This window comes from Loxodonta africana, chromosome 7 (assembly GCF_030014295.1).
Source record: "Loxodonta africana isolate mLoxAfr1 chromosome 7, mLoxAfr1.hap2, whole genome shotgun sequence".
NCBI lineage: Eukaryota > Metazoa > Chordata > Mammalia > Proboscidea > Elephantidae > Loxodonta > Loxodonta africana.
Genome location: NC_087348.1, coordinates 108,244,150 through 108,255,422, shown reverse-complemented (window position 1 = coordinate 108,255,422; position 11,273 = coordinate 108,244,150).

The following is an 11,273-nucleotide window of genomic DNA, read 5'->3' as shown; positions in this document are numbered from 1 at the left end:
AACCTACAAGTCTCATCTTTAATGGACACTGGACTAGATGATACGCTGCATTAAAGGGTATGTGGGTATAAAATTTTGATGGGTTCCTCTGGACTGTGGTGATACAGTGTAGTCTTACGCTAGCTGGAGTGGTTGATGACTCACCTAATCCTGGGTCCTAAATCATCCCCTGGATGAGGAGCCTAGTGGGATGAATATGACTCAGACTCAGGGGCAATGCAGGGTTCCAGGACTCCTGCAGCCCCCACCACCGGGAACCAGTGTGGCACCACCTACAGGGTATCTGCATCTCTTATGTTCCTGGAAAATTATGAGAACAATGTCCTTAGAAAATGGGGACCTGGAGAATGTTGCTATATCCACTAGCGTCCAGCAGGAGGATACAGCATGGCCTCATTCAGCAATGCCTGAGGAGACAGGAAGCAGGACTGAATAGGGAAGAGTGGAGAAGCCCTTAGAAAAGAAACCAGATCCCTGCATGTGCGTGTGTTGGCAGCAGGAAGCAACCCCCATCCAAGTGTTTCCCAGTGTGCCCCTCTGCACATACACAGGGCAGCTCTCTGTAGCTGGCAGTTCATGTTCCTTTCCTGATTGCTGCAGAAGGCAAGAGCCAAGAGTGAGAGACCTGGAACCTTAGCTCGCCACCCACAGATTGTGTTCCCAGAAAAAAAAAAAAATTAGGACTTTTATTTTGGCCCAAAGCAAAAAAAAAAAAAAAAAAAACACGGACAAAAAACAAACCCCATTGCTGTCGAGTGGATTCCTACTCATAGCAACCCTATAGGGCAGAGTAGAACTGCCGCATAGAGTTCCCAAGGAAAGGCTGGTAGATTCCAACTGCCCACCTTTTGCTTAGCAGCTTTAGCTCTTAACCACTTCTCCATCAGGGCTCCAGCCCCAAAGCAGCCACATCAAATCCCCAGAGGACTGACAGGGGTCTATGGCCCAGTATCAATAGTGTCACCTGCTACAGTGCAGTATTCAGGGCTCCTGCCAGTGTCTCCTGGAAACCCTGGTGGCTAGTGGTTAAGCGTTATGGCTGCTAACCAAGAGGTCGGCAGCTGGAATCTGCCAGGCGCTCCTTGGAAGCTCTAGCCGGCAGTTCTTCTCTGCCCTACAGGGTCACTATGAGTCGGAATTGACTTGACAGCAGTGGGTTTGGTTTTTTGGCTTTGCCACTCTCGCCTAAGATAGAACACTTGAGGTTACGGAAAGGCTGTAAGTTTTAGGTGTCCATTGATGGTGAGAGTTTTGAAGGCTATGTGTACTGTTTGCAGATAGTATATAAATCATCTCTCAGTTAAAAATGACATGGATTTGCCTCGATTCAGTTTTTAGCAATAGTATTTAGGTCTTGTGCACGAAGTTACCTCTTTTTTTGTGGATATTTAATCAGGGTCATAATGGACTCAAGGGCACACAATAACAAAAGCAATGAACCTGAAAATACTTTAGGTAGTTTTTCTTAGGCATCAAAACCTTGACCAGAAAAAGGAATTCGACTTTACCATTGAGAGCACTGACGTTGGACGTACACAAGCTTATTTCCGCATATCATCTTTTCTCAAAAAGAGAAGGAAAAGAAGAGAAATAAAGTTCTTCTGTCTGAAAACAATTCTAGTCTCCTCTCTCAGGAATTTTTAGTCCTGTAATCAATGTCAAAAATTTATTTATTGTTTGCAATTTATATGCTTTTATTTTTTAAAATATAGATAAATTGCACTTTTAAACTATTTTTGTTATCTTTTGAAAATGTAAATCATATTGATTATCGTTTAGCTTTATGAGGTTATTTTACCAAAAATTAAACGAATTAGTAAAAGTATATGTTGAGCTATGGAAAAATAGAGTATGGAAGGGTAAAGCTGGTCCTCAGATCAGGCAGTGAACACGCCTCTGACTCAGAGATCCCGCCTTCCTTGTCCAGGGCAGAGGGCAGCCAAGTTCAAGGAGGTTAGGTTCAGCCCCTGGCCCCAGCATCCAGCTACCCTAGACGGCTCCTGCACCAACAAACCCAGCTCCCAGGCTCGGTAGGTACAGAAGACCTTCTCACCAGCTTGGAGCAAGCTCCGCCTCTGGAGAAATCGCGCGTTTTCATCCAGGCGGCAGGGCAGCAGTGGGAAGGCATTATTTGTGCTCCCAGCCCGGAGACAATGAAGGGGTTCTCCAGGACGGCAATGCTTCAGACTCAGGCTCTCAGGAACGTGGGGTTCGGTGCGGGCTCCTCACTCTCAAGGACTTAATCTCAGGAGGGTCCAAGGAAAGGCCTTCGCGTCCCTCGGCCAGGAAGGTTTCCCGGGGAGACTTTAGGGCGTGAAATGAGCGGTTCTCTAGGAATTTACAGTCCTGTCCGGAGCGACTGGCGGTGCCAAGGGGTCCTGGAGGCTCTTGAAGGAAATGGTGGTGCTGGAAGGTGGTGGTCCGGGTGTTCGCACAGGTACGTGACCTGCCGGCGGCGTCTGTGTCGGGACTCAGATGCGGGAAACCTGCGGAGACCCTGGGTCAGATGGGGACCTGGCGGAGTTTTGTGGCCCAGATCCAGGCGTTCCCTGCTCAGGCCCGTGGCTGCCCTGGAGCCTAAACCTTAACAGTCCCCCGTGCCCACCTCCAGAGCTCGCTCCTACGACCCTGAGGCCCAGGCGGGCTGCTTCACCCAGCGCCTCCCGCGGGGAACGCGCGGAGGGAGACCAGGCCCACAGGGTTGGTGTTGCTTCATGAGTGCTGAAGGCAAAGGGGCGGTGGCGTGGCCCCCAAACTGCTCCACTTCACCCTGAGACTCTTGAGTCTGCACCCTTCAGCTCCAGTGCTAGCATTCCCAGGATCCCAACCTGGGCTGCCCTCAGCGCTTAGATGAAAGAGCAGCTGGGCCAGGAAAGGTGGGAATGAGAATCCCTTTGGGTGGAAATTGTGGCACTCAGAGTTTCTCCTGGTGTGTCTCAGTGCTGGGGATAGACACTGGCTTTACGATGTTGTTAATCAATCGGTCTGCGTTACAATAGTATAGTTCCATATTGCCAGATTCATTACATACCAGTGTTCACAGTATACTTCAGGTGACAAATATTTTATATTTAATGAACCAATACACCATTTTATAAACTATTGTCTCATGGGCAGCAGGGCAAAGGAGGCTGGAGATTCAAAGATAAATAGTAGAGAATATTATATCTGGCCTGGAGGAGCTTACAGTTTACTGAAGGCCAAGAGACCAAAACATTTCAGTTCAGTGAGTTAGCACTGACTTGGAGGCAGCTATGAGAGGCCCTAGAATGAAAAGAGGGATTCCTACCTGTAGGAAATGAAGTTTTCTCATTGAGAGAAGTGGGGGGAGAGAGGGTGTCAGGTAGTCACTTTTTTACCGGATGAGAAAGAGTCAAAACTGCAATTGGGTTGGGATTTTTGCACCGAATTAAAAAGGAACTTGGCTGTTGAATATTCTGTATTTTTCAAAGCAAAGAGTGAATTTTACTGTTTATTCTAGTAATTATATGGTTTAAGATAACTGTGACAATGTCAGTAGTAAGAAAGCTCTGTGCTCTTGCATTAACCCATTAAAAAAATGGATCAAACAGCCAGGTATTCTTTTACGTTCAGCTGGCTTAGAAATCCAATGATAGACACAGCATAAAGATTGCACAGTATTCCAGGAGAGTTGTTTTTATTTAAAGAAAATCAAATCAAATTCATGCACTTAACATTATCACACTTTTAAGAATAATACAACCAGTAGTCTAATAATAAATGTAAATGAGGTTAAAGATAAGCAAGTCGGCCCTAGGAAAGGGTCTCAGGTATTAGCATTCTCAGACATGGACAAGTTTCTGAACTGTCCCTGATCCTTGGGGTCCACAGCAAAGGAAAGGCCTGAGAGGGGAAGAGAAGGAACATGAAAGCAAACTACAAATGAGGGTACCATTATTCACATTAACAAAGCTCACTAACCACGTTCATAATCCAGAAACACCCCTACGTGGCCTAGAGGTCTTTTTACACACTGAGGTAAGAGTGGGGACGAGGTAAAGAGACTGTACTGATTCTTCTCTTTGACACAAAAAAGTAGAAAAATTCCCTCGGAGCTAACCAGCATGTCATTGCTCATTGTCCAAGAATCATTACAAAGTCCAATAACCCCGTTCCAACAGTGCCCCACATCCACCTCCCAGTAATATTTGCCAGATATAAAGGTCTGGGCTCCCCAGGCAAGAAAACTCTTAGATCTTGTTGAATTGTGGTCCACATCGAGATGATCACCCCTAAAGAGCACACGTCTCAGATCTTCAAACACGGACACATGGCAAGTGACTACTTCATGGTCCAAGGAAATATGAACTGCAGAAAGAAAAAAAAAAAAAAAAAACAGTTACCAAGTCCTGAAGGACAAGGGCTTTACATAGTGTCTTACTTTTAGTGGCATATTTCATTTGGATGATTATGATTGATTACTGTGTAGATACCCCAGTAACACAGTGCTGTGGAATCGATTCCGACTCATAGCGACCCTATGGGACAGAGTAAAACTCCCCCACAGAGTTTCCAAGGAGCGCCTGGCAGATTTGAACTGCTGACCCTCTGATTAGCAGCTGTAGCACTTAACCACTACACCACCAGGGTTTCCAGCGTATTAGAACGTATCATATTTGGCTTTTCCTCAGATTTTATTTAGCTTTTTCTAAAATGGAAATTTTGATTCTAAAAGTTTCCTGAAATGAAAGCATAGATGCAGTAATGGAGAAAAAGGACCCGGAGGTGCTATTGCACCAAAGGGCTGTCTGTTACCTTGGAAACGAGTGAGCCTGTTTATCAATCCAGTGATGGGCCACGAACTGATCTCTGGGTTCACTGGCTGGGGCACGTGCAGCTGCACCAGCTCACTCCTGCAAAGAAGAAGACTCAGTTACTGTTACTGGGCCCAGAGTTTTCATCCCAGTGATTATGTCAGTGTTCCACTAAAGATGCTTCCTCAGGATCCTCACAATTATGTTCCCTGAATGGGGGAGATGCTGCAAATGGCAATTTATTTTCTGAAAATAAGATCTAATCCCACTAAAATCGAATCTGCCACTCAGTCCTGGTATACAATTACATCTCAGTCATGACTGTGTCTGGTTACTTCCTCCCAACTACAGGGGTTGGGTGTGAAAAATGACCTGATGACCAGGAGGACATACTGCACAAGAATGCTGTGGTTTTTAATCCACACCAGTCACCCCTGACATGTGTTTATACTTGTGAAAATCATAAGCAGCAATGGAATTGTCATCATACAACTTCTTTGTAGACACCTGCAATTAACACCACCACCCCGCTTCTTCTTAGGCTAGACAACCAAGCCTTCTCTACCTTTTGAGAAAGATAAGTAGACTCTGAGATTATATTATTATAATAAATAAATTCTGCTCCCACTCAGTATACTCACTGTCACAATTCTTACAACTAAAATATAGGTGCAAGCTTACCTTTTCATCAGGTCTGTGAAATGTTGCAAAAGAATAAAGAAAGTTTTGGTATTTATTTAACAAGATTCATAGTGTTCTCACATAAAACGCTATTCCAAAGGATAGGGTAACCCAAACATGATGGCAGTGTTTATCAAAGACATGGAAACAGAATAAGAAAATATATTGTATAGATTCCCAAATTTGTTTATATTGTCAAATCAAGATACAAATGTAAATATATTAAAATAAGGCTCTCCGTTGTAGTTTTTCAGTCATTGAATGCATATTAGGAGAATTTTTAGAAGAGCACTTTCTCTGGGGTGGTAATGCCTACTTTTTTTACAAAGCTTCACTGGTCCTGAATGAGGCAAGGTTGACCCTTGGTCTGCAGTATTACCTGGATAGACAGTATCCTTATCGTGTCATCAGAGAGCACATTCCAAGCCAATGATGGAAGACAAAGAGAACGCGGACATCATTTCCAAGCAGCGCCTTGACTCCCCTTCCTTTGTCCTTACCTGGAGCAGTTCCATGTCTGGTTTATGGCACATTTCCTTCAGCTCCTCATACATTCCCTGTAGGAGTTTCCCCTTCAGGGCCATAGTGTTTTCACTTTCCTGGAGTTGTTGAAAAATCTCTTTGCTTTCCTTTTCTAGCCTCTCTAAATATTTTTGCTCCTCTTCATAGAACAATAGATGCACCTTTCGATATTCAGCATGGATCACCTTCCTGTGTAGATTCACATAACCCTGAATTGGTAGTGAATACATGGAATATTTACTAGGTTGTCTTCGTCCATGTCTTCTAAGCTACTGTTTTGTCTTCTGTCAATTTGCTACGGTTATTAAACCAAAAATTTGGGGGTTTCTTTTGCTTTTTTTCTTTTCTTCCACTTAATTATTTTTTTAATTTCAACAGTAGTAATATCTCCAACCACTTCCCTCAAATGTCCACATTTTCTTTTAAAAAAGGAATTTGTGGTTTTATTCTTAATTGTGTTATATAATATACTGTTGTTACCGTTTGCCCTAGAGTCTATTCTGACTCATTGAGACCCTACAAGGCAGAGTAGAACTGCCCATAGTACTTTCAAGGCTGTGATCTTTACAGAAGCAAATTGCCACATCTTTTTCCAGTGGAGCAGCTGGTGAGTGCAAATCTTCATCCTGTTGGTCAGCAGGTCAGAGTTTAACCATTGTTTCACCAGGGCTCCTATACATGTAACATACTAAAACCTACTTACTACTAAGAGTTTTTAGTCTCCTTTATCCTCACATACTCTGTAGAGTAACTCTTCACTTTCAAGAATAGCCAATATTACGTCATAGAATAAGATGTGACCTTTCTAAAAATTTTACCACCAGGTCCACAAATTGCATACTAACCAGAACCTTGTCTATCTCTATGTGTTCAATTTGCTCTTTTTATCCAAGGTCACACATGCCACTTAGCCAACTTCCATACGGTCCTTAGAGGCATTGTTCAAGAGACAACCCCCTTTCAGTATTAATTCCCTCCGTCTTATGTTCAGTTTGTTTCCTTACTTTCCTCTCAACTTTTCAAATATGCTTTATTTACGCCGATTGTGTTGAAACAAATCAAAACATCTAATATTGACCACATGTGTATATTTACTGTGCTTATTTGTGAAACTCTGGATCTTTCATCAGTTCAATGAAATCTCTCTTCCATTCCCAACACTTTACTGAAACCAGACTTTTCATCTCATCAAGATCCTCCTTTGTTGAATCCAAACACTTATTTCCATATTACTAAGGCTTTCCTTACAGTTTACCAACACTTCCTTGTATAAAACCCATGTAACTAGTCTTCATACAAATCCTTTCGTGGTTTTCCTCTATCAGTCCACTTTTACCAGTTCCCCTTTCCTAGCCAGACACATCAGAACAGGGAGTCCTCAAGTTATTTTTTTTCTTCCACCTGAAAACTTTTTTCTCTCTAAAAATTCTCATCGTGTGGTATCATCTACTCCAAAACCTAGAATATGCTGATGATAGTGAAATATCCCGGTCCAGACTCAATCATTCTCATCCAATTGCTTACTACATATTTCAACTTGGATAGCTCACAAAATCTTAAAAGCTAGCACGTCTCATCCTAAATTTATTATCCCACCAAATCCAACCCAGCTTCACCTCCTCCATTACTAACCTCAGGTTGCCTCAGTTTCAAAGCCAAATATGTCTCTCATTCTTGATTTTACCCTTTTAACATTGTACCTCAAACAAATCACTATTTTCTGATATTCTCTATCAAGAATCTCTCTTGAATCCTTTCACTTCCCATTGTTGGTGATCAATTTATTTCTGATCTTTTCTATAAGGATTCTTGCAACTACTTCTACTTGCTTTCTTGGCTTACATTTTGAAATTTTCCAATCCTGTCTCTCTAAACTGCAGACTGAATGAACTTTACAAAAAATAATCATGATCATATTTGTTTATTTAAAATCCTTCAGAGGCTTTTATTTGTACTCGGAATATACATGAACTTATTAGTATATGCTAGGTGAACTTGCAGTATATGGCATGAACTTATCTTTGTCTCTTAATATGGGACTCGATTGATCCTCTCTCTTTATACACTCCTGTCATATTAAACTTAAGGCTCCCCAGTAAGCAAGCAGTCTGTCTCCTTTTTTTCTGTCTCCTTGAGTCTGGTTCATTCCACGTGCAATTCCATTCACCTGGCATGCTTATGTTACTATATTTCTCATAAAAAAGTCACACTCAAATTTCACATCAGAACTCAGGGCCTTTACAATAGAGAAGGAAAGGCAAGTTTGGGGTAGGAAAATACATTTAATTTGAGACATGTTCAATTTCATTCTCTCAACCAGATAGGTACCTGCCTCTGTTTTTAATCTCTTAGAAGCCAACAGATATTATGATTTTAGCTCAATTTCTTACTGTATAATTACAATGTGTCCCAAGATGGTTCTGAGGGAAAGAGTCCCTTACTTACCTCCCAAGTTCTGATTTTGCTGGTTTCTCTGTTAAGATTTCTCTGATTTTCTTGTGTCTTTTCCCATACAGCCCTCATTTGTTTGAGGAGCTTTTGCTGCAAAAAAAACCATGAAGGTGGGCATTAAAGAAGCTAATATTGAAGATATTGGATCCACTGATGGAGAAGGGCAGAAATGTGAAGTAAATGAGCACTGAAGAGCTCAGAGGAGCTGCTGCATTTTCACTGTTTAATTGTCAAATCTTGGAAACTTTTTTCTAACAGTAGAATAAAGATCTTATCGTGTTAAGGGTCTTCTACGACTGAGATATCTGGCCCTCAAATTTTATGTCCCCTGACCAAGTTTCCTAACTGAATCTTCTTTTCAGATTTAGTTGTCTGATGCTAGTTCTTGCTTCCTTCTCTTGTAGCTTTTAGCTATAAACCAGTGTTTCTAAGTGGATTTCATTAGATTAGGCTGTTGGCAATCATGGTTATAGTTACTAATAATGATAAATGGAATTTACAGATTTGTTCACCTCAGTCTTACAATGGATTATCGTAATTCCAACCACCACCAACATCATCATCATTATTAACACTAGTTGTAAGATGTTAAATGGTAAGAATATAAGCTATATAAGATTGGTGACAGTTTTTCTTTCCTCATTTATCCCTAGTGACTTGCATATAAACCCAAACCAAACCCATTGACACTGAGTCGATTTCAACTCATAGTGACCCTGTAAGACAGAATGGAACTGCCCCATAGTGTTTCTAAGGAGTGCTTGGTGAATTCCAACGGCCCACTTTATGGTTAGCAGCCATAGCTCTTAACCACTATGTCACCAGGATTGGTGACTAGGGCTCAGTAAATATGTATGTTACATGAATGACTAATAATTATGTTCACTTTCTTCTTCCTAATGTCTCAGGTATGAGATACCCCAGGTTCAACCTCCTTTGACATCCATTGCTTACCCGGTATTCCTCAGCAGTCCAATCAATGGAACAGTGTCTGTGAGCCTTGTGCTCCTTAGACTTACAGCAGAGCAAGCAGAGTATGTCTTTGACAACTTCACAGAAGAAGTTCTTTGTTTTCATGTGTATCCCACACATCTGTTGTGCAGAACTTGGTAAGTAGGAGAGTCTTGCTCTTCTGGCGAGGAACACTTGTGTCTTCAAAACTATGTTGGTTTTAAAGCTCATTTGATATGATGATTCCATGCACACAGGGCAGCAAGGAGGATTTGGGACTTCCTCCCAGCGGATACAGAGACAGGGCCCGCAAAAGCTGTACCCGCAGCCTATGGTGACTGGATCTATGAAATAACTCATGCAGATGGAGCAGAAGAATTCATTCTGGAGGAAGTTGGAATACTTGTTTCTGAGGAGAGAAAAGAAAAAAAAAAGACAGAAAATTATTTTCTAATGGTTTTTTAAAGCAGTGCATTGTCAAAATTGTCAATAATACTCCTGAGCGTGAGATTAGTGTTAATATATTATATAAGACAGGAAACAGATGCTGGGGAACAGAGATTCTTCATGATCTTCAGCTAACATTAATTTTTCAACCATGGTCTTTACCACCATGGTTCCAGATCCCTAGTAAAATTCCATTTTTGTTTATTTATGTCATCTACTCTAAATGGACATGGGAATCGGTAATTCACTTCTAGTTCCCACCAACAGAGAGTGGGTCCCATTTTATGTAACATAATCATAACGGTCCTTCTGTCAGTGATTGGTTATAAGGGTCATTTGAGTCTGTTTTCCGCAGTATGATATGGAAGGATGACTATTAGGAGAATTCTACAAGAGGTTTTCTTGCTTCTAAAAAGAAACTCTGTCCAGAGACAAATGCCTCTGGATGGTGTTTCTATATGATGCCTGGAACTGACATTTTGTGACACAATGTTCACCAGCCTAGAGTCAAAAGCAAACACCCTGATGATAACAGAGAATTGAGAGAACCTGGGTCTTTGACAATGTCCTGGAGGCACTAAATAAACCATCTTAGATGATGACAGTAAATGTAAGGTGACTTATGGATATGGAAAATTATTTTGCAACCCCCATAACGTTAATAATCATTTATTGGGGCAAGAATCATCGGTTGCTGTGAAAATCGTTGGGTGAAAAAGTATTACCTCCAACAACTCCTTGTTAATAAGTACCTCACTTTGAAGCACCATCAAGTAATATATTGAATTCATTTTTTTAAATAAAGAAATACGTGCTTTCTGTTAAAATAATTTATGACTAAAAGTTTTGCTTTGATTGCTGGGCTATCATCATGTGAGAAATTGAATGGGAAGAGCAGCATATTTCCAGGGCTGAACACTTATTGTATGGTCCTTGAAGTAAACAATTGCTTTACTGAATAATCATAAACCCAGATTTAATATACCACTTTAAAAAATGGGTAGCAATGTGGTAACCATAACTGTAGGTATATTTAGAAATTAACATTTGTGAGATAATTTATGAACTTATGCATTGAGAACCATAAAATCTTAAGTGATATCAGATATAAAGCCATTTACATAAAGGTAGAATGCCTGAAATGTGAAAGAAGGTTTGAGGGACATGGGAAAAGTTTAAATTAGCTCTCTGTGGAATAGATAAGGCACTGGCCAAGCAGTCATTATTAATGTGGTATTATCTGTATTGACAACATTAATGATGATAACTTTAAAAGGATAGTAGAAGCCGATATTTATTGTTTACTAATTAGAGGCATTTCTCTGATCCCTTTAATCTGGGTTACCTATTCTAATCCTCCCAATGATACTATTCATTCATTTTCTATCCTTACCAACACTTTATAACGAGAAATCTTGACACAGTGTGAATGAATTACTTGTCTAA